Source organism: Myxine glutinosa, chromosome 7 (genome assembly GCF_964187855.1).
Source record: "Myxine glutinosa chromosome 7, kmMyxGlut1.1, whole genome shotgun sequence".
Taxonomy (NCBI): domain Eukaryota; kingdom Metazoa; phylum Chordata; class Myxini; order Myxiniformes; family Myxinidae; genus Myxine; species Myxine glutinosa.
This window is the reverse complement of record NC_136267.1, coordinates 15104483-15130180: the sequence shown is the minus strand read 5'-3', so window position 1 is coordinate 15130180 and position 25698 is coordinate 15104483. Positions and strand designations below refer to the sequence as shown.

Here is a 25698-nt window from a genome sequence, read left to right as displayed (position 1 = left end):
TTTCTTCTTTTGTAATTTATTTACTGATTTAGAATATCTCAGCATGGATGTTGTTTCTTCTTTTGTAATTTATTTACTTATTTAGAATATCTCAGCATGGATGTTGTTTCTTCTTTTGTAATTTATTTACTGATTTAGAATATCTCAGCATGGGTGCTGTTTCTTCTTTTGTAATTTATTTACTTATTTAGAATATCTCAGCATGGATGTTGTTTCTTCTTTTGTAATTTATTTACTTATTTAGAATATCTCAGCATGGGTGTTGTTTCTTCTTTTGTAATTTATTTACTTATTTAGAATATCTCAGCATGGATGTTGTTTCTTCTTTTGTAATTTATTTACTGATTTAGAATATCTCAGCATGGGTGCTGTTTCTTCTTTTGTAATTTATTTACTTATTTAGAATATCTCAGCATGGATGTTGTTTCTTCTTTTGTAATTTATTTACTGATTTAGAATATCTCAGCATGGGTGCTGTTTCTTCTTTTGTAATTTATTTACTGATTTAGAATATCTCAGCATGGGTGTTGTTTCTTCTTTTGTAATTTATTTACTTATTTAGAATATCTCAGCATGGATGTTGTTTCTTCTTTTGTAATTTATTTACTTATTTAGAATATCTCAGCATGGATGTTGTTTCTTCTTTTGTAATTTATTTACTGATTTAGAATATCTCAGCATGGGTGCTGTTTCTTCTTTTGTAATTTATTTACTTATTTAGAATATCTCAGCATGGATGCTGTTTCTTCTTTTGTAATTTATTTACTGATTTAGAATATCTCAGCATGGGTGCTGTTTCTTCTTTTGTAATTTATTTACTGATTTAGAATATCTCAGCATGGATGTTGTTTCTTCTTTTGTAATTTATTTACTTATTTAGAATATCTCAGCATGGATGTTGTTTCTTCTTTTGTAATTTATTTACTGATTTAGAATATCTCAGCATGGGTGCTGTTTCTTCTTTTGTAATTTATTTACTTATTTAGAATATCTCAGCATGGATGTTGTTTCTTCTTTTGTAATTTATTTACTTATTTAGAATATCTCAGCATGGGTGTTGTTTCTTCTTTTGTAATTTATTTACTTATTTAGAATATCTCAGCATGGATGTTGTTTCTTCTTTTGTAATTTATTTACTGATTTAGAATATCTCAGCATGGGTGCTGTTTCTTCTTTTGTAATTTATTTACTTATTTAGAATATCTCAGCATGGATGCTGTTTCTTCTTTTGTAATTTATTTACTGATTTAGAATATCTCAGCATGGGTGCTGTTTCTTCTTTTGTAATTTATTTACTTATTTAGAATATCTCAGCATGGGTGCTGTTTCTTCTTTTGTAATTTATTTACTTATTTAGAATACCTCAGCATGGGTGTTGTTTCTTCTTTTGTAATTTATTTACTTATTTAGAATATCTAAGCATGGGTGTTGTTTCTTCTTTTGTAATTTATTTACTTATTTAGAATATCTCAGCATGGGTGTTGTTTCTTCTTTTGTAATTTATTTACTGATTTAGAATATCTCACCATGGGTGTTGTTTCTTCTTTTGTAAATTATTTACTGATTTAGAATATCTCAGCATGGGTGTTGTTTCTTCTTTTGTAATTTATTTACTGATTTAGAATATCTCACCATGGGTGTTGTTTCTTCTTTTGTAATTTATTTACTTATTTAGAATATCTCACCATGGGTGTTGTTTCTTCTTTTGTAATTTATTTACTGATTTAGAATATCTCACCATGGGTGTTGTTTCTTATTTTGTAATTTATTTACTGATTTAGAATATTTCAGCATGGATGTTGTTTTTTCTTTTGTAATTTATTTACTTATTTAGAATATCTCAGCATGGGTGTTGTTTCTTCTTTTGTAATTTATTTACTTATTTAGAATATCTCAGCATGGATGTTGTTTCTTCTTTTGTAATTTATTTACTTATTTAGAATATCTCAGCATGGATGTTGTTTCTTCTTTTGTAATTTATTTACTGATTTAGAATATTTCAGCATGGGTGTTGTTTCTTCTTTTGTAATTTATTTACTGATTTAGAATATTTCAGCATGGGTGTTGTTTCTTCTTTTGTAATTTATTTACTGATTTAGAATATCTCAGCATGGGTGTTGTTTCTTCTTTTGTAATTTATTTACTGATTTAGAATATTTCAGCATGGGTGTTGTTTCTTCTTTTGTAATTTATTTACTTATTTAGAATATCTCACCATGGGTGTTGTTTCTTCTTTTGTAATTTATTTACTGATTTAGAATATCTCAGCATGGGTGTTGTTTCTTCTTTTGTAATTTATTTACTTATTTAGAATATCTCAGCATGGGTGTTGTTTCTTCTTTTGTAATTTATTTACTGATTTAGAATATCTCAGCATAAATATTGTTTCTTCTTTTGTAATTTATTTACTTATTTAGAATATCTCAGCATGGGTGTTGTTTCTTCTTTTGTAATTTATTTACTGATTTCGAATATCTCAGCATGGGTGTTGTTTCTTCTTTTGTAATTTATTTACTTATTTAGAATATCTCACCATGGGTGTTTCTTCTTTTGTAATTTATTTACTGATTTCGAATATCTCAGCATGGGTGTTGTTTCTTCTTTTGTAATTTATTTACTTATTTAGAATATCTCACCATGGGTGTTGTTTCTTCTTTTGTAATTTATTTACTGATTTAGAATATCTCAGCATGGGTGTTGTTTCTTCTTTTGTATATTATTTACTGATTTCGAATATCTCAGCATGGGTGTTGTTTCTTCTTTTGTAATTTATTTACTTATTTAGAATATCTCACCATGGGTGCTGTTTCTTCTTTTGTAAATTATTTACTGATTTAGAATATCTCAGCATGGGTGTTGTTTCTTCTTTTGTAATTTATTTACTTATTTAGAATATCCCAGCATGGGTGTTGTTTCTTCTTTTGTAATTTATTTACTTATTTAGAATATCCCAGCATGGGTGTTGTTTCTTCTTTTGTAATTTATTTACTGATTTCGAATATCTCAGCATGGGTGTTGTTTCTTCTTTTGTAATTTATTTGCTGATTTAGAATATCTCAGCATGGGTCTTGTTTCTTCTTTTGTAATTTATTTACTTATTTAGAATATCCCAGCATGGGTGTTGTTTCTTCTTTTGTAATTTATTTACTGATTTCGAATATCTCAGCATGGGTGTTGTTTCTTCTTTTGTAATTTATTTGCTGATTTAGAATATCTCAGCGTGGGTGTTGTTACTTCTTTTGTAATTTATTTACTTATTTAGAATATCTCAGCATGGGTGTTGCTTCTTCTTTTGTAATTTAATTACTTATTTAGAATATCTCAGCATGGGTGTTTCTTCTTTTGTAAATTATTTCCTGATTTCGAATATCTCAGCATGGGTGTTGTTTTTTCTTTTGTAATTTATTTACTTATTTAGAATATCTCAGCATGGGTGTTGTTTCTTCTTTTGTAAATTATTTACTTATTTAGAATATCTCAGCATGGATGTTGTTTCTTCTTTTGTAATTTATTTACTGATTTAGAATATCTCAGCATGGGTGCTGTTTCTTCTTTTGTAATTTATTTACTTATTTAGAATATCTCAGCATGGATGCTGTTTCTTCTTTTGTAATTTATTTACTGATTTAGAATATCTCAGCATGGGTGCTGTTTCTTCTTTTGTAAATTATTTACTGATTTAGAATATCTCAGCATGGGTGCTGTTTCTTCTTTTGTAATTTATTTACTGATTTAGAATATCTCAGCATGGATGTTGTTTCTTCTTTTGTAATTTATTTACTTATTTAGAATATCTCAGCATGGATGTTGTTTCTTCTTTTGTAATTTATTTACTGATTTAGAATATCTCAGCATGGGTGCTGTTTCTTCTTTTGTAATTTATTTACTTATTTAGAATATCTCAGCATGGATGTTGTTTCTTCTTTTGTAATTTATTTACTTATTTAGAATATCTCAGCATGGGTGTTGTTTCTTCTTTTGTAATTTATTTACTTATTTAGAATATCTCAGCATGGATGTTGTTTCTTCTTTTGTAATTTATTTACTGATTTAGAATATCTCAGCATGGGTGCTGTTTCTTCTTTTGTAATTTATTTACTTATTTAGAATATCTCAGCATGGATGCTGTTTCTTCTTTTGTAATTTATTTACTGATTTAGAATATCTCAGCATGGGTGCTGTTTCTTCTTTTGTAATTTATTTACTGATTTAGAATATCTCAGCATGGATGTTGTTTCTTCTTTTGTAATTTATTTACTTATTTAGAATATCTCAGCATGGATGTTGTTTCTTCTTTTGTAATTTATTTACTGATTTAGAATATCTCAGCATGGGTGCTGTTTCTTCTTTTGTAATTTATTTACTTATTTAGAATATCTCAGCATGGATGTTGTTTCTTCTTTTGTAATTTATTTACTTATTTAGAATATCTCAGCATGGGTGTTGTTTCTTCTTTTGTAATTTATTTACTTATTTAGAATATCTCAGCATGGATGTTGTTTCTTCTTTTGTAATTTATTTACTGATTTAGAATATCTCAGCATGGGTGCTGTTTCTTCTTTTGTAATTTATTTACTTATTTAGAATATCTCAGCATGGATGCTGTTTCTTCTTTTGTAATTTATTTACTGATTTAGAATATCTCAGCATGGGTGCTGTTTCTTCTTTTGTAATTTATTTACTTATTTAGAATATCTCAGCATGGGTGCTGTTTCTTCTTTTGTAATTTATTTACTTATTTAGAATACCTCAGCATGGGTGTTGTTTCTTCTTTTGTAATTTATTTACTTATTTAGAATATCTAAGCATGGGTGTTGTTTCTTCTTTTGTAATTTATTTACTTATTTAGAATATCTCAGCATGGGTGTTGTTTCTTCTTTTGTAATTTATTTACTGATTTAGAATATCTCACCATGGGTGTTGTTTCTTCTTTTGTAAATTATTTACTGATTTAGAATATCTCAGCATGGGTGTTGTTTCTTCTTTTGTAATTTATTTACTGATTTAGAATATCTCACCATGGGTGTTGTTTCTTCTTTTGTAATTTATTTACTTATTTAGAATATCTCACCATGGGTGTTGTTTCTTCTTTTGTAATTTATTTACTGATTTAGAATATCTCACCATGGGTGTTGTTTCTTATTTTGTAATTTATTTACTGATTTAGAATATTTCAGCATGGATGTTGTTTTTTCTTTTGTAATTTATTTACTTATTTAGAATATCTCAGCATGGGTGTTGTTTCTTCTTTTGTAATTTATTTACTTATTTAGAATATCTCAGCATGGATGTTGTTTCTTCTTTTGTAATTTATTTACTTATTTAGAATATCTCAGCATGGATGTTGTTTCTTCTTTTGTAATTTATTTACTGATTTAGAATATTTCAGCATGGGTGTTGTTTCTTCTTTTGTAATTTATTTACCGATTTAGAATATTTCAGCATGGGTGTTGTTTCTTCTTTTGTAATTTATTTACTGATTTAGAATATCTCAGCATGGGTGTTGTTTCTTCTTTTGTAATTTATTTGCTGATTTAGAATATCTCAGCGTGGGTGTTGTTACTTCTTTTGTAATTTATTTACTTATTTAGAATATCTCAGCATGGGTGTTGCTTCTTCTTTTGTAATTTAATTACTTATTTAGAATATCTCAGCATGGGTGTTTCTTCTTTTGTAAATTATTTCCTGATTTCGAATATCTCAGCATGGGTGTTGTTTTTTCTTTTGTAATTTATTTACTTATTTAGAATATCTCAGCATGGGTGTTGTTTCTTCTTTTGTAAATTATTTACTTATTTAGAATATCTCAGCATGGATGTTGTTTCTTCTTTTGTAATTTATTTACTGATTTAGAATATCTCAGCATGGGTGCTGTTTCTTCTTTTGTAATTTATTTACTTATTTAGAATATCTCAGCATGGATGCTGTTTCTTCTTTTGTAATTTATTTACTGATTTAGAATATCTCAGCATGGGTGCTGTTTCTTCTTTTGTAAATTATTTACTGATTTAGAATATCTCAGCATGGGTGCTGTTTCTTCTTTTGTAATTTATTTACTGATTTAGAATATCTCAGCATGGATGTTGTTTCTTCTTTTGTAATTTATTTACTTATTTAGAATATCTCAGCATGGATGTTGTTTCTTCTTTTGTAATTTATTTACTGATTTAGAATATCTCAGCATGGGTGCTGTTTCTTCTTTTGTAATTTATTTACTTATTTAGAATATCTCAGCATGGATGTTGTTTCTTCTTTTGTAATTTATTTACTTATTTAGAATATCTCAGCATGGGTGTTGTTTCTTCTTTTGTAATTTATTTACTTATTTAGAATATCTCAGCATGGATGTTGTTTCTTCTTTTGTAATTTATTTACTGATTTAGAATATCTCAGCATGGGTGCTGTTTCTTCTTTTGTAATTTATTTACTTATTTAGAATATCTCAGCATGGATGCTGTTTCTTCTTTTGTAATTTATTTACTGATTTAGAATATCTCAGCATGGGTGCTGTTTCTTCTTTTGTAATTTATTTACTGATTTAGAATATCTCAGCATGGATGTTGTTTCTTCTTTTGTAATTTATTTACTTATTTAGAATATCTCAGCATGGATGTTGTTTCTTCTTTTGTAATTTATTTACTGATTTAGAATATCTCAGCATGGGTGCTGTTTCTTCTTTTGTAATTTATTTACTTATTTAGAATATCTCAGCATGGATGTTGTTTCTTCTTTTGTAATTTATTTACTTATTTAGAATATCTCAGCATGGGTGTTGTTTCTTCTTTTGTAATTTATTTACTTATTTAGAATATCTCAGCATGGATGTTGTTTCTTCTTTTGTAATTTATTTACTGATTTAGAATATCTCAGCATGGGTGCTGTTTCTTCTTTTGTAATTTATTTACTTATTTAGAATATCTCAGCATGGATGCTGTTTCTTCTTTTGTAATTTATTTACTGATTTAGAATATCTCAGCATGGGTGCTGTTTCTTCTTTTGTAATTTATTTACTTATTTAGAATATCTCAGCATGGGTGCTGTTTCTTCTTTTGTAATTTATTTACTTATTTAGAATACCTCAGCATGGGTGTTGTTTCTTCTTTTGTAATTTATTTACTTATTTAGAATATCTAAGCATGGGTGTTGTTTCTTCTTTTGTAATTTATTTACTTATTTAGAATATCTCAGCATGGGTGTTGTTTCTTCTTTTGTAATTTATTTACTGATTTAGAATATCTCACCATGGGTGTTGTTTCTTCTTTTGTAAATTATTTACTGATTTAGAATATCTCAGCATGGGTGTTGTTTCTTCTTTTGTAATTTATTTACTGATTTAGAATATCTCACCATGGGTGTTGTTTCTTCTTTTGTAATTTATTTACTTATTTAGAATATCTCACCATGGGTGTTGTTTCTTCTTTTGTAATTTATTTACTGATTTAGAATATCTCACCATGGGTGTTGTTTCTTATTTTGTAATTTATTTACTGATTTAGAATATTTCAGCATGGATGTTGTTTTTTCTTTTGTAATTTATTTACTTATTTAGAATATCTCAGCATGGGTGTTGTTTCTTCTTTTGTAATTTATTTACTTATTTAGAATATCTCAGCATGGATGTTGTTTCTTCTTTTGTAATTTATTTACTTATTTAGAATATCTCAGCATGGATGTTGTTTCTTCTTTTGTAATTTATTTACTGATTTAGAATATTTCAGCATGGGTGTTGTTTCTTCTTTTGTAATTTATTTACCGATTTAGAATATTTCAGCATGGGTGTTGTTTCTTCTTTTGTAATTTATTTACTGATTTAGAATATCTCAGCATGGGTGTTGTTTCTTCTTTTGTAATTTATTTACTGATTTAGAATATTTCAGCATGGGTGTTGTTTCTTCTTTTGTAATTTATTTACTTATTTAGAATATCTCACCATGGGTGTTGTTTCTTCTTTTGTAATTTATTTACTGATTTAGAATATCTCAGCATGGGTGTTGTTTCTTCTTTTGTAATTTATTTACTTATTTAGAATATCTCAGCATGGGTGTTGTTTCTTCTTTTGTAATTTATTTACTGATTTAGAATATCTCAGCATAAATATTGTTTCTTCTTTTGTAATTTATTTACTTATTTAGAATATCTCAGCATGGGTGTTGTTTCTTCTTTTGTAATTTATTTACTGATTTCGAATATCTCAGCATGGGTGTTGTTTCTTCTTTTGTAATTTATTTACTTATTTAGAATATCTCACCATGGGTGTTTCTTCTTTTGTAATTTATTTACTGATTTCGAATATCTCAGCATGGGTGTTGTTTCTTCTTTTGTAATTTATTTACTTATTTAGAATATCTCACCATGGGTGTTGTTTCTTCTTTTGTAATTTATTTACTGATTTAGAATATCTCAGCATGGGTGTTGTTTCTTCTTTTGTATATTATTTACTGATTTCGAATATCTCAGCATGGGTGTTGTTTCTTCTTTTGTAATTTATTTACTTATTTAGAATATCTCACCATGGGTGCTGTTTCTTCTTTTGTAAATTATTTACTGATTTAGAATATCTCAGCATGGGTGTTGTTTCTTCTTTTGTAATTTATTTACTTATTTAGAATATCCCAGCATGGGTGTTGTTTCTTCTTTTGTAATTTATTTACTTATTTAGAATATCCCAGCATGGGTGTTGTTTCTTCTTTTGTAATTTATTTACTGATTTCGAATATCTCAGCATGGGTGTTGTTTCTTCTTTTGTAATTTATTTGCTGATTTAGAATATCTCAGCATGGGTCTTGTTTCTTCTTTTGTAATTTATTTACTTATTTAGAATATCCCAGCATGGGTGTTGTTTCTTCTTTTGTAATTTATTTACTGATTTCGAATATCTCAGCATGGGTGTTGTTTCTTCTTTTGTAATTTATTTGCTGATTTAGAATATCTCAGCGTGGGTGTTGTTACTTCTTTTGTAATTTATTTACTTATTTAGAATATCTCAGCATGGGTGTTGCTTCTTCTTTTGTAATTTAATTACTTATTTAGAATATCTCAGCATGGGTGTTTCTTCTTTTGTAAATTATTTCCTGATTTCGAATATCTCAGCATGGGTGTTGTTTTTTCTTTTGTAATTTATTTACTTATTTAGAATATCTCAGCATGGGTGTTGTTTCTTCTTTTGTAAATTATTTACTTATTTAGAATATCTCAGCATGGGTGTTGTTTCTTCTTTTGTAAATTATTTACTTATTTAGAATATCTCAGCATGGGTGTTGTTTCTTCTTTTGTAATTTATTTACTTATTTAGAATATCTCACCATGGGTGTTGTTTCTTCTTTTGTAATTTATTTACTGATTTAGAATATCTCAGCATGGGTGTTGTTTCTTCTTTTGTAATTTATTTACTTATTTAGAATATCTCAGCATGGGTGTTGTTTCTTCTTTTGTAAATTATTTACTTATTTAGAATATCTCAGCATGGGTGTTGTTTCTTCTTTTGTAAATTATTTACTTATTTAGAATATCTCAGCATGGGTGTTGTTTCTTCTTTTGTAAATTATTTACTTATTTAGAATATCTCAGCGTGGGTGTTGTTTCTTCTTTTGTAATTTATTTACTGATTTAGAATATCTCAGCATGGGTGTTTCTTCTTTTGTAAATTATTTACTGATTTCGAATATCTCAGCATGGGTGTTGTTTCTTCTTTTGTAATTTATTTACTTATTTAGAATATCTCACCATGGGTGTTGTTTCTTCTTTTGTAATTTATTTACTGATTTAGAATATCTCAGCATGGGTGTTGTTTCTTCTTTTGTAATTTATTTACTTATTTAGAATATCTCAGCATGGGTGTTGTTTCTTCTTTTGTAATTTATTTACTTATTTAGAATATCTCAGCGTGGGTGTTGTTTCTTCTTTTGTAATTTATTTACTTATTTAGAATATCTCAGCATGGGTGTTGTTTCTTCTTTTGTAATTTATTTACTGATTTAGAATATCTCAGCATGGGTGTTGTTTCTTCTTTTGTAATTTATTTTCTGATTTAGAATATCTCAGCATGGGTGTTGTTTCTTCTTTTGTAATTTATTTACTGATTTAGAATATCTCAGCATGGGTGTTGTTTCTTCTTTTGTAATTTATTTACTGATTTAGAATATCTCAGCATGGGTGTTGTTTCTTCTTTTGTAATTTATTTACTGATTTAGAATATCTCAGCATGGGTGTTGTTTCTTCTTTTGTGATAAATTTACTGTTTTCGAATATCTCAGCATGGGTGTTGTTTCTTGTTTTGTAATTTATTTACTTATTTAGAATATCTCAGCGTGGGTGTTGTTTCTTCTTTTGTAATTTATTTACTTATTTAGAATATCTCAGCATGGGTGTTGTTTCTTCTTTTGTAATTTATTTACTTATTTAGAATATCTCAGCATGGGTGTTGTTTCTTCTTTTGTAATTTATTTACTGATTTAGAATATCTCAGCATGGGTGTTGTTTCTTCTTTTGTAATTTATTTTCTGATTTAGAATATCTCAGCATGGGTGTTGTTTCTTCTTTTGTAATTTATTTACTGATTTAGAATATCTCAGCATGGGTGTTGTTTCTTCTTTTGTAATTTATTTACTGATTTAGAATATCTCAGCATGGGTGTTGTTTCTTCTTTTGTAATTTATTTACTGATTTAGAATATCTCAGCATGGGTGTTGTTTCTTCTTTTGTAATTTATTTACTTATTTAGAATATCTCAGCATGGGTGTTGTTTCTTCTTTTGTAATTTATTTACTTATTTAGAATATCTCAGCATGGATGTTGTTTCTTCTTTTGTAATTTATTTACTGATTTAGAATATCTCAGCATGGGTGTTGTTTCTTCTTTTGTAATTTATTTACTTATTTAGAATATCTCAGCATGGGTGTTGTTTCTTCTTTTGTAATTTATTTACTTATTTAGAATATCTCAGCGTGGGTGTTGTTTCTTCTTTTGTAATTTATTTACTTATTTAGAATATCTCAGCATGGGTGTTGTTTCTTCTTTTGTAATTTATTTACTGATTTAGAATATCTCAGCATGGGTGTTGTTTCTTCTTTTGTAATTTATTTTCTGATTTAGAATATCTCAGCATGGGTGTTGTTTCTTCTTTTGTAATTTATTTACTGATTTAGAATATCTCAGCATGGGTGTTGTTTCTTCTTTTGTAATTTATTTACTGATTTAGAATATCTCAGCATGGGTGTTGTTTCTTCTTTTGTAATTTATTTACTGATTTAGAATATCTCAGCATGGGTGTTGTTTCTTCTTTTGTGATAAATTTACTTATTTCGAATATCTCAGCATGGGTGTTGTTTCTTGTTTTGTAATTTATTTACTTATTTAGAATATCTCAGCGTGGGTGTTGTTTCTTCTTTTGTAATTTATTTACTTATTTAGAATATCTCAGCATGGGTGTTGTTTCTTCTTTTGTAATTTATTTACTTATTTAGAATATCTCAGCATGGGTGTTGTTTCTTCTTTTGTAATTTATTTACTGATTTAGAATATCTCAGCATGGGTGTTGTTTCTTCTTTTGTAATTTATTTACTGATTTAGAATATCTCAGCATGGGTGTTGTTTCTTCTTTTGTGATAAATTTACTTATTTCGAATATCTCAGCATGGGTGTTGTTTCTTGTTTTGTAATTTATTTACTTATTTAGAATATCTCAGCGTGGGTGTTGTTTCTTCTTTTGTAATTTATTTACTTATTTAGAATATCTCAGCATGGGTGTTGTTTCTTGTTTTGTAATTTATTTACTTATTTAGAATATCTCAGCATGGGTGTTGTTTCTTCTTTTGTAATTTATTTACTTATTTAGAATATCTCAGCATGGGTGTTGTTTCTTGTTTTGTAATTTATTTACTTATTTAGAATATCTCAGCATGGGTGTTGTTTCTTCTTTTGTAATTTATTTACTGATTTAGAATATCTCAGCATGGGTGTTGTTTCTTGTTTTGTAATTTATTTACTTATTTAGAATATCTCAGCATGGGTGTTGTTTCTTCTTTTGTAATTTATTTACTGATTTAGAATATCTCAGCATGGGTGTTGTTTTTTCTTTTGTAATTTATTTACTTATTTAGAATATCTCAGCATAGGTGTTGTTTCTTCTTTTGTAATTTATTTACTGATTTAGAATATCTCAGCATGGGTGTTGTTTCTTATTTTGTGTGCACAGTCTCACAAGGTTGCGAGTTGCGTCTTTGCCCGGGAGTTTTCCTTGTGCTGCTGATGCCCCCTGTAGGTTGGGGCAGGAATGTGGAATATGGCCAGGGTGCCCGCGTAGTCTTCGCGGAGGACACTGTGGGCGTCTTTAACGTCCTGCAATTAATGCTGGCAGACAGGATGCCTGTTCAACATCTATCCGAGGGCGGCACTGATGATTGATGAATCACCGACTGTGGATTGTATGGACAATCTTTCAAGGTATAAACTCTTATTTAGATGAACAGTGTCGAAAGAACAAAAATGTCAGTGTGAGTGGATTATGGAGAATACTCATGAGTGGGAAGAATGTCGGAGAGAGAAGGAACCCACAAACCACGACACAACTTCCCTGTTCACTCAATGGAGTTTCGAAATTTCGATACTTCCCTAACTTCAAAACGAAACCTTCCAGTTTTAATTTAAGAATCTTTTCTTTGTTTTCAAGGCCCCCCAAAAGGGGTGCACCGTTCCCGGAAGTACTGCAATACCGGGTCGATGCGTGGAGCGGACGGAGCAAGCCCCTAATCCAACTCCCGATACCAAAAATCCATTTAATAGACTAGTCCCGCATTGCGGGACATATCAGCTATTAAACTGATAAGAACAGATACTACACTTGATCTTAGCCAAAAGGCCGAGAAGCGATAACTTTAAAACTTTTAAAACGACCTTTTCCACGACGAGCACATTTATGATTGACCGGCGCCGATTCACGGAAAATGGGAAATTCCATCTAAATGTCCGCCCGTTCGGCGCCTCCATTGCAGCTATGAATCTTCTTTGATATCCTGGTATTAAAATATCCTGATGTGATGTATATATTTTGTTTATCTTGAGAGAAATATCGGATTTACCATGTGAAGAACAACAGGAAGAGAGAGCATCGAGTTAGCAAAATGACGTCATTTCCTCTGCGAGTCAGAGCCGCACGCCGTGCGTAAAAACCCGGCTTTCCGGGTCGACATTCCAATGGAATTGGACATTAAACACACCAGCTGTTTATACATTATAAATAATACATTAGACTCTAATTACAGGAATCCCAATCAGGATGAGACTTTATGATTTTTACTGGGATCAAACCACGTGGTTTGGTGCGAAAGCAGCGAAACCGTATGAGGTCACGTGGTGCTTGTACAGTTGTGCTCCCGACTTCTGATGTGAATCCACTCGTAATCCGTTCCGGTTATTCCATCTGGTTTTGCAGGCTCTGCCCATCAGAAGAGGTCGTCGAGGAGGAGGGTGAAACTTGTTCGTGCGATGGCGTGAGCATCCGAGAAACGAGTGACCGGAAGAAGGGACCATTATTACAATGATTCAAACGAACTGAGATTCAAACATAGCATGATACTTGTGAAATCCAGAAAATAAGTTGTTGGCCTATGATGACCTCAAAAATAATTGGTGCTTGAATTCAGCGTCTGGATATGCAAATCCTCTTAAAATTTCAAGTCAATCGGATGAAAATTGAGGATTTTGAAATTTTGACCATTATTACAATGATTCAAACGAACTGAGATTCAAACATAGCATGATACTTGTGAAATCCAGAAAATAAGTTGTTGGCCTATGATGACCTCAAAAATAATTGGTGCTTGAATTCAGCGTCTGGATATGCAAATCCTCTTAAAATTTCAAGTCAATCGGATGAAAATTGAGGATTTTGAAATTTTGACCATTATTACAATGATTCAAACGAACTGAGATTCAAACATAGCATGATACTTGTGAAATCCAGAAAATAAGTTGTTGGCCTATGATGACCTCAAAAATAATTGGTGCTTGAATTCAGCGTCTGGATATGCAAATCCTCTTAAAATTTCAAGTCAATCGGATGAAAATTGAGGATTTTGAAAATGTGGCCTATGTTGACCTTTTGGCACATGTTGACCTCAAACATACTTGGGGATTGAATTCAGTGTCCAGATATGCAAATACTCTTCAAATTTCAAGTTAATTGTATGAAAATTGAAGATTTTAGAAATTTGGCCTATGTTGACCTTTTGGCCTATGTTGACCTCAAAAATACTTGGTGATTGAATTCAGCGACTAGATATGCAAATCCTCTTCAAATTTCAAGTTAATTGTATGAAAATTGAGGATTTTAGAAATTTGGCCTATGTTGACCTTTTGGCCTATGTTGACCTCAAAAATACTTGGTGATTGAATTCAGCGACCAGATATGCAAATCCTTTTCAAATTTCAAGTTAATTGTATGAAAATTGAAGATTTTAGAAATTTGGCCTATGTTGACCTTTTGGCCTATGTTGACCTCAAAAATACTTGGTGGTTGAATTCAGTGTGCAAATATGCAAATCCTCTTCAAATTTCAAGTTAATTGTATGAAAAAAGGAAGATTTTAGAAATTTGGCCTTTGTTGACCTTTTGGCCTATGTTGACCTTTTGGTCTTTGTCGACGTCAAAAATACTTGGTGGTTCAATTCAGTAACCAGATATGCAAATCCTCTTAAAATTTCAAGTTTCAAATTCAAAATTCAAATACACTCAAATACTCAAACTCAAACTCAAACTCAAATACTCAAATACCTTCAAAATTCAAATTCAAATTCTCGGGGTTCAAATTTCAAGAAGCCAAGTTTGAACAACATCGGTAAATGCATGTCTGAGAAACGGTTGAGGACGTGGTCAATATCGTGGGTTTTTAAAATTTAAACAACTAAAATGGCCGCCAGTCGGTCTTCTTTGATCATGTCGCAAAACAAAATGATGTGCATCTTATTATAATAAAGCAAACGTATATGGTCATGTTTGTTTTTGTGTGCGACGAAAACGTCTTCTTCTTCTTCTTCAAATAAAATGACCACCCTGTTATTTAACCCTCTTAATTGCGTTAAGACTGCTGAGACCCCTCAGACCTTTCACGACCCTTTAATTCCCCAAAGACCCTTCAGACCACCAAGACCCTTGAAGACCCCAAAGACCCAAAACACCCCAAAGACACAAAATAACCATCAAGGCCCTGAGGCTCAAAAAGACCCCGAATACCCAAAAACCCAAAAGACTCCCGAAGACCCAAAACACCCAGAAGACACCAAAGACCCAAAACACCCCAAATACCCAAAACACCCCGAAGACCCAAAACACCCCGAAGACCCAAAACTCCCTGATGATCCAGAAGACCCCGAAGACCCAAAACACCACGAAGACCCAAAACACCACGAAGACCCAAAACACCACGAAGACCCAAAACACCCCGAAGATCCAAAACACCCAGAAGACCCCCAAAGACCCAAAACACCCCAAATACCAAAAACACCCCAAAGACCAAAAACACCCCGAAGACCAAAAACACCCCGAAGACCCAAAACACTCCGAAGACCCAAAACACTCCGAAGACCCAAAACACTCCGAAGACCCAAAACACTCCGAAGACCCAAAACACCCCGAAGACCCAAAACACCCCAAAGACCCAAAACATCCCAAAGACCCAAAACACCCCGAAGACCCAAAACACCCAGAAGACCCAAAACACCCCAAAGACCCAAAACACCCCGAAGACCCAAAACACCCCGAAGACCCAAAACACCCCAAAGACCAAAAAGACCCGGAAGACCAAAAGTACCCCGAAGACCAAAAATACCCCGAAGACCCAAAAGACACCGAAGACCCTTAACCCAAAAGCCTCTGAAGACACCAAAGACCCAAAACACCCCAAATACCCAAAATACCCTTCAAGGCCCAGAGGATCCAAAAGACCCTGAAGACCCAAATGGCCCTTGTGGAAGTATAGATCTTTACTTGTAATTGGTTGAGATTGGTGAGTGAACAAGTGGTTCAGAGAATGTCAGGAATTTGGACCTCGGAAACACGAAGATAAGCAAAACCTGGAAATCTCTTGTTCACCTCGTCACAGCCCCGGGCTAGAGCACATTCCTAGGCTTTCACTATTGTGAAGCAAATGTAGGGTGGAGGAACTCCCAGCAGGAGGGGATGGTTGTCAACGCCTGGGGGGGGGGGGGGGGGGGCGAGCTGGTGCCGGTGAGGCGAGCGTGGATGACCAAGTAACATTTGCGGAGAAGGGATTAAGATTAGTGCAGAGAGGATTAAGATTTCTGTGACCATAAAACGTGAACAACGTCCTGGTAGGAACACACTTGCCACCAGAACCTTTGACGAACGGAACGAGTACGGAACGAGAACAGCGCTGCGCAGAGGACCGGCCAAAGAAAAAGAACCAACGACTTGAATTACCAAATTCATTGAGTTATTGCAGTTCCTTATTATATTGAAACAAGTGATCTATTAATTATAATAAAGCCTTACTTTATAAAGCTGTTTCGGTCATATTGGAGTCTCCTGAGTCTTCTCACATTCTCCTACAATTTGGTGGCTACCGTACGGGGGATCAATTGGACATCGACAAGGTCATTCTGAAAGGTAAGCGTGGCTTCTTGTAGATTGGTCCATTACGATGTACGAACCTATGTTTAGTTATTTTGTATATATATGGAGGAGGTGGTGTCTGGGCGTCTCCACAATGCACTATTGGTGCACGAAAGCCCTGAGAAGGAAAAATACAGATGAGACCCTTTTGCTCGGTGCTGTGTAATTAGTACACAAAGATCCATTTGAGCTGGCTCCGGTGCTGTGTAATTAGTACACAAAGATCCATTTTGAGCTGGGCTGGGTGCTGTGTAGCCACAAAAGATCCATGAGCTGGACTCAGGTTTTGTGGACTTACACAAAGAACCATTTTTCTGTATGATTAAGATATAATTTTTTGGTCGACGTTGTATATAATAATATATGTAACGATTTAACGATGTAACGTTGTCCGAAGTAACGTCCTGCAGATGTCTGCTCGTTCCTTTTGTTGAATCGTAATTCCGTTGAATTCTCATTACGATGTGGAATTGAATACGCTAGGTAATGATCGAGATCCGTTTTATCGATTTAGGCATGGTGAATGGGCGAACAAGGTCACGAATGGGACATCGACAACGATTTTTAGCTATCATTATCCGAGTTTCACGATTTCTGTAAATACGTATTTTTCTGCGCTGTGTAATAAATGCGCCAGTTCGTCTGAGAAACGCGCCACTGATGTGCGCGAAGCGCGGGCTGTGAGACGCGCGTCGGCGTGGTTGCCTGCATTCGCCTGTGTAATTAAGACTGCGTGTTTGAAAAATAAATTCGTGCGTTGTCGCACGAATACGCTGGTTATTAATAGCCTTACCATGTACTAGCAGCAAATCGAACCATGAGTGCACCATGGGACGATTTGTTTGCGAGTTATGTAAGGCTCGTACACTCGTTTACACTTGTACACTCGTTTGCACACTCGTACACTTGTTTAGCACTTGCAACGTACCTTTGAGTTGCCCGCTCAAATGGTAGAGGACTCACTTGGCGTGCGAGAGGCGGCAGGAAATGGAGATATATATATTTTTTTTTTCTCTCCTTCCAATTTGTGGTATCGCAACAAAACGGCTTATATCTTTGGAACGGCTAGTTGGATTTAGACAAATTAAACGAAATTGTGTAGGACGAAAACCGTGGGTCCAAGGAAAAAAAAAAAAAAAAGGTGGAGGAGAGGGAAAAAACATTTTCCCGCCAATTTCTTCCCGCCATTTTTTATAACACCTAAAACTCGTTCAATCAACATATAAATTAATGACAGACAACGCCATCTGATGCCCGTCCAGAATTATTATGGAAGATGGTGATTGGATGAAAATTGCATACCGACGCCCCCAGGGTAAAATCGAACATTTTTTCCCCTCATTGTCCCTCATTTCCATTTTGGCTACCTGTGCTGCTACCTGTCTCTTGCTCCCGCTCCTTCTCCCTCCCCTCCCTCTAGTTCCCATTGGCTGACGTTTTGCGGGAAGCTTCCAGGAAGCAAAGCCAGTGCTGTTGTTTATTTTTGTGTTTTTTCCTGTGCTTCCTGTGCTCGCATTGCTGTACGTTATTTCACTTGGGTTGAGGCTCTTGGGTTCGTCATTTGGGTTCTTCATTTTGCACTTGAACTCACTTGGGTTGAGGCTCATATAACATGACTAGCTGAGGTACCCGGCTTCGCCCGGGTTGAATAAAAATAGTTGTTGGTTGAATTCAGTTTGCTGATATGTAAATCCCATTCAAATTTCAAGTGAATCGGATGAAAATTAAGGAGTTATTTAATTATTAGCCATTAATGAAGTACTTATTTAATTAATCAAATTTCCTTTCTCTTCTGTCCATTAACTCAGGCACCTTTTGAGTTAGGAAGCTGATATTTGGACATGACAGTGACCAAGTGGCTATCAAGGATATTTTGATTTATTGATTAATCATTTAATCAATTAATTATTTTATTTTTATAAATGACTTATTTAATTAAATTCCTAAAAGATACATCTTCGGACAAAGCACTTGTGGATTGGTTATGCTATCAGCCAATTGATTAAAAAATATATTTTGTGATAATCTTTTTTTGAGTTTAATTATACAATTAATCAATCAATTAGCATACACCTCTCCCTCCCAATGCAGCCTCTATGAGGCGCCCCGGCAATGCCGCGCTGTAGGATATTTAATTATTTGGCATAGGGGCGATGTACTTTGAATGTATCTGTACTTGTTAGGGGACCATAGGTCACGTTTTGTGGCGGCTATGTTGGAGTTAGTGAAAATCTTTTTAAAAAAATCTATCTCCTCTTTCATTTTGACTTATTGAGTTGAAACTTGGCACACATATAGTACACCCCAAGGCGAAGAACGCTCTTTTCTCTGAACTGTTTATTTTTGATTAATTAGTCTACGGCGCGCCAATTAAAAAAAAGTGCTGACTCTGCATTTTTTAAATTTAATTAATATTGTGATGCCATGAACTTGGTATCGACCTGCAGGCCAAACCGTTGGTCAGATGAGCTTGATACCTTGACCAATTATAGTAGGTCACTTGATTGGATGCATATACTAATTATGACGTCATAGGTCACGTGACATGGCGGCCATATTGTATTTCTTGAAAACCTTTAAAATGCATCCCTGCGTTCATTTTTCGATCGATTGAGTTGAAACTTTGAACAATTGGATCTGGGCTGTCGTTGTCAACGACTCTGGCATGCACCCGTCCAATCAGGATGGAGCGGTATGGTCCCCGGATCATTACTGCCCGCAGTTTTAATTAGTTTTATTTTTACCTTTCACTCTTTTCGTTCATTGTTCTCTTGGTCATACAATGTTTTTTTGAAGACATGTATGGCATGATATATGCAAACTGTTTATACAGGAAATGTTTGTTGTTCTTGTTGGTTGATTATGAGAGATGATTATAAAATCATGATGATTATTATGAATGATATCATAGGGCTTCAATGCAGAATGATTGCACGAACTTGGAAAAAAAACTTTCAAGCCCTGTGGAATCAATTGTGTATTACAAGCAATTGAGTTTCAATTTTTTTTTAGCATGATTGAAGAAAAAAAATTGGCAAATTATGAATTGATCGTCGTTTGTTCATACAACATTTCAGGAGTTTTACGAAATTTAGATTGCCAAGAGATTTTGGGTACTATTTTAAAAAATGATGAGACATTTTTTTTCCCAAATGAACTTTAATATCTGCCATCAATTTTGGCTGTCTCACGAATGAAGGATGAGTTGCCTTTAGTGGTTGCAAAGAGAATTTGTGGTGACCAGGCAAAATTGGGAAAATATGTCAGATATGACCCTAGTACAGAACAGTGATTCGTCAATTAACATGAGCTATATATATGGATCAGAGGTGACAACCGATGATCTTCGATCTCAGTCAATGGATGGATCTATCCTGACATCATTGGGGAAAGGGCTTGTGCAGGGAGTCATCTAGAGTGATTAATTTGATTTATTGATGAATATTGATAGATTAATTGAAATTGATTGATTGATTGATGGGGATGCGGTCTCAAGAAAGAAGCTTTGATATCTTTGTGAGATATTATCGGTGTGAGGACAGCCTTGGAAAATTGAGCAAGGTGGTGAGTCTATGTATGGATATATATGTGTGGTTACCATTGTGTGATTCCCCCTTCGACAGAACGAGATACCTGCGGATTCACCCATTTCATACTGACCCGTTTGGCTCATCTGCAGTACCGATCTGTGAGATTGGGTTGTGCAAAAGCCACAGGTGAGAGAGATTATCTGGAAATCACCAGTTGAACAGGTGGAGAGATCCTTCCTGGAAGTACGAGTGAAGCTTTAGAGGAACCTGGAACAAGCTACAACACATCCAACGCTACTTTGATAAAGGGTGGAACAAACCCCAGTAGATTTTATTTACAGTACATATAGTACAGGTGTGTACAGGTGTAGTCCAAAGCGCAGATCCTAGTAATCTACCTGGTACATTGAGTGAATATTGAGTGTTATTCACATACAGGCAGAATGGGGAATGGAGCCTGCAAGGATACACAAGGACAACCAGATATTCCACAAAAAGGTACTTGTACATATTATATGTATGACCGTTATGGTGCCGAAGCTATAAGGGAGGTCGAGAATTGGCATTTCTGGACAAAGGTACATGCTAAGGAGTTTCCAAGACATGGTACCATTTGACCGAAGTCGATTGGAAAGATTAGGACAAAAATTGAAAGCCAGGAAGAGACAGAATCTAACGGTAGACTGGCCTGCATTCCATCTTTGGGATGGTGAATCCAGACAATGGGAACAGCAAGAACGGATAATGGACCTAGAACTTAAAATAAAAAGGATACAGGATACAGTGGAGGAGATAAGTGCACAACTGCCCTCGAAAATAGGAATAGAAGTGACAGTTGTCCCTTCTGATTCCCATTTGTCTCCCCAAAAAGGACGGTACAGAGAATTTTTTCGTGTTTCAGGAGATAACCAGAGATTGCAGTGGCAACTCAGGGATGTAGAGATGCAGCCCAGCAATACAAGTGCACAGCTGGACAGACCAGGCAACGACAGAAACCGGGGTTTCAATTGTGGAGAAATGGGACATTGGAAAAGAAGATGTCCGTATGTCAACAAAACGCGATTTCGCAAGGGAAAACCAAGATTAAGGGTACCAGTGCTTACAGGTACCTCAGACAACGATTAGGCCTTCATTGCTGCAAATACCAGATGATGATTGGCCTCAACAGATTAGATTACTGGACAAACATGAATAACTGTCGATGATTCTTGTCTGAAAAGTTTTCCGAGCAAGAATGATTCATTTTTTCTTTTCTGCTTGTTAGCAAATTAATAATTAATTGATCAAATGCCGAAATTGGATCTTTTATTTTGGGCACAAAATTTGTAAATTTACAAAGTTTGGAACAATTGCTTTGCAATTTTTTTTGGAAACCAAGTGAAAAGAGTCACATGATGATCAGGTGGAAATTTCGGACTAATGTTTCGCATGATTGATAGGTCGGTGGTCGACTGACATGTAAATGGGTGTGTAGTCAAATTTGGATAAATTATTGTGGGAATCAAAAAGGGTAATTTCAAGGTGACATTATAGGGGTTTTCTAAGAATAGACTTTTGGTCCATTTGTGTATTAGCATTTCTAAAATTGAAGGACAAATTTTATGAAATTGAAATAAAATAGAAATATAATTTGATTATGAAAATTATCTCTTTTGTCAAGGGAGATGGAATATAAAGATTTGATTTGCTGAGTTATGAGCAGCCATTCATTGATAGTAAAAAATTGGAAGTAATCTTGGGATTCCATTTTTGATAGAATTTATATGAGAATAACAGCTATTTATGGATATGAGCTTCATTAAAAAATGTGGGAGTACAAAATTAGCCAAATTTGGGAAAGGTCTTACACTGATTTACCAGAATACTCTGCTCACGGATTTATATATATATATATATATATATATATATATATATATATATATATATATATATATATATATATATATATACATATATATATATATACATATATATATATATATATATACATATATATATATATATATATATATATATATATATATATATACGTATATACACAAAGAATTAAGTTAAGCACCCCCCCCCGTTTTTTTACAACCTCGCACATTACAAGTTTGTTGTCGTCAAAACAGTGTAATATACCCATGATATTGCTATATTTTCTGGAGAAGTGATATTATGGTCACATAAAAACATAACAATCATGCCGTTTTCAATATTTTATTCTGAATAATTTAAGGTGAAATTTTTTGGGAATTTTAGGCATATTTTCACCTCAATTTAAGTATGGAGCTATAGGTCCATCACGGACAGTGTGGATGACGTTTATGTTTTCTAACGTACAGTCATTGTTCTGAGAAGACCTCTAGCGATCTTTGCGTCAATAACGTGTGTAGGACCCACGTGATCGGATCACTGACTCAACCCTACGTCTCATAGACCCTGTAAGCCGTCGTATGCGTTGCTGTGGCAGGTTGTTTCATTCCCGATGTAATGCACGTTCCAATTCATCCAGATTGGCTATTGGAGGGACCATCTTCGCAATTTGTCGTCCCAACATGTCCCAAACGTGCTCGAGGGGGTTCAGGTCAGGACTGTACGCAGGCCAGGGGATGGTTGTCACAGCACCTTGCTCCAGCAAGGCTCGGACACGTCTCGCACGGTGAGGCCTGGCGTTGTCATCCATGAAGATGGGATTGACGCAAAGATCGCTAGAGGTCTTCTCAGAACAATGACTGTACGTTAGAAAACATAAACGTCATCCACACTGTCCGTGATGGACCTATAGCTCCATACTTAAATTGAGGTGAAAATATGCCTAAAATTCCCAAAAAATTTCACCTTAAATTATTCAGAATAAAATATTGAAAACGGCATGATTGTTATGTTTTTATGTGACCATAATATCACTTCTCCAGAAAATATAGCAATATCTTGGGTATATTACACTGTTTTGACGACAACAAACTTGTAATGTGCGAGGTTGTAAAAAAACGGGGGGGGGGTGCTTAACTTAATTCTTTGTGTATATATATATATATATATATATATATATATATATATATATATATATATATATATATACATGTGTATTAGGCATAAATGATATGGGAAAATAGTAAAGAAAATCTTGCTGGTTTGAACTATTGTGAGTTTTAAAACGGAATGCATTGTGAATCTTAAACCAAGGGGCAGACATGAACGCGCTGTTACGTTATTTATACTCAGAACGCGATGTCACATGTACCTGCAACATATTTGTTAATCTCGCACACCTACATTGGCATACTGGTGTCAGTAGTACTCACTGGGTGCATAGAAATGGATGAGCAACAGTTAAGGGGGTGTAAAAAACACTTACTTGGATATTTTCTACAAAAGTAGGGGTTTCAATAAGTGGTAGCTGTACACATGGGATTCATCAAATTAAGTTTTGGAGTTCAAACAAAGTCACTGGTTAACAGATGGGAATGGATAGTAAATAAATTCTTCGATGCTGGGTAAATTAAGTACGATATTACTCAGACTTATGAGAGCTATTGTTCTTCCTTACAGCAGTGGAAAATTATTGGAAAAAATTAGATCCAATATAATGAATCTATAAATGAATGTGATCGGGATAATATCCTCAATTTGTACTAATTATTTGATTGTGGGTAAAGGAATTAATTTATCATAGTGGATTGTTAACAAACAGCCTGAAATATCCTGAGAGTGAGCATCCATATGATCAGAAATCCCAGATTTGTTAAAAAAAATTAAAAAAAACATTTTTGGTAGAGGTCTTATGTGGACAAATACTTGCTTGGTAGATACAAACGGTACTGCATGTTGGCAGCCACTTCGGTGGCCATTTAGGCCGAACAAATTGGGAGAAACTGTAATTGAATATGTAATTTACAGATGAGTATTTGGGAAGTAAAAAGGGAATTTATTGAGATGAGAAACATTTTTCGAAGGTTTATTAAAGTATTATAATATGACATGTGGCAAGGCAAACTATTGGATGGGAAAATTAGATCTGGTTATAGAATAAATTTATTGACCCCTTGAAGTTAATTCTTCGAATCAATGTTTCACTGGCATTTTGAGTTCACATTGGAAATAGTTTGGTAGAGCTTTGGTTAAAACCTTTTGTTGCGGTATTTTGGAACGAATTGATAAACCATAGGGGATTGATAAGAATAGAAACAAATATGGACCCAAAATAGAAAGTTGGATTCATGCCTCTCATTGCAAGCGAGCACATGGGGTTAAGGTGGACGGTCCCACAGAAAATGAGGCTGCACCTAGCAGCCCAGCAGAACATTCAGTGGCAGATAAATGATAGTCGTGATTTACATTCATTTGAATTACATTTTAACACCCCTTGCATTGATAAACATTGCATTTTCAACATGTAGTATTCCTACTTGGGATAGTGACATTTATTTGCCTTCATGACATACCTACTGATATTAGTACAGCATGAGTGATAATGTATCACAACTACACTCAGGATCAGGGGATTTAGTTCGACCCCAGGAGATAGGGGGATCAGGGTAAGGCAAATAATCAGATTTATGTTACATATTAAGGGATTTTTCTTTATTTACCTTTTAGGAAGCTTGTTAGTTTGGTATATAATGTTGAATGTCATTGACATATAATTATGTTATAGGTATGAACATATACAAGGGGTAGCTCACATGTTTTACAGATGGCTACAGGTGGGACAAAGGGAAAGACCTTATCAAGACGAGCCGACAAATCAGGGGAAAACAGGGACTTCTACTTCGGATACTCCTTGAAAATGGTGATATTAATCCTAGGAATGAGTTCTCTAGTAGTGGGGACTCTGTGTTGCATGCATTATTTTGGGGGTAATGAGAGAACAAAACGCAACATTGGTGGCCGACATACAGATATATGATTATGCGGGACGACATAAGCAAAAGAGAAGTTTGATGGAAGATAGGGACACACCTTTAGAACCCGATGGATTACACGGGATTAATACTTTTTTACATTTAGCCCACACGAGGGCTGATATAGCAAATGAAAGTAATTGTTGGATATGCACACAAATGCCACATTCTAGTGAGAACGGAGTACCATTGGAGGCAGTTCCTTTTGGTTGGGATGAATTATGTAGTCGCTTCCCAAAGAGGTTGGTAGCAACAATACCTTATTTACCAATGGCGATGATGCTAGGGGATGTTAGTTGGGAAAAAGGGGGATATCAATGTGAGGAATTTGCAGACAGTTATAGGCCTAAATATGACAATGAAGTTATGCCCCCTTACGTAACTATTCAACAACAAATGAAAGGGCTCCTATGTTTCATCCGACTTCGAACCACAGAGAATAATAAGTTTATGGGAAACTCCACCTGCTACCATTATAGTTACGAGTTGGGCTATATGAGATTGCTTGTCCCAGTAAGGGACACTAGCTTAAAGATGATATCTTTGTATTGGGAAGGAACTTGGACAACAGATACTAAATGGACCTATAATAATACATATTTTATATGTGGACACAAGGCGTATGTGTATCTCCCACTGACATGGTCAGGATC

General features: G+C 33.7%; 1 protein-coding gene and 1 non-coding gene across 5 annotated transcripts in view; both read right to left on the bottom strand.

Moving 5' to 3' along the window:
* TBCEL (tubulin folding cofactor E like) overlaps positions 1–25698 on the bottom strand; it is a 126358-nt gene that overhangs the window by 61401 nt on the left and 39259 nt on the right. The window lies entirely within an intron of this gene.
* Positions 12677–12868, bottom strand: LOC137431912 (U2 spliceosomal RNA). The gene has a single exon (XR_010985371.1). It is a non-coding gene; the product is annotated as a U2 spliceosomal RNA (small nuclear RNA).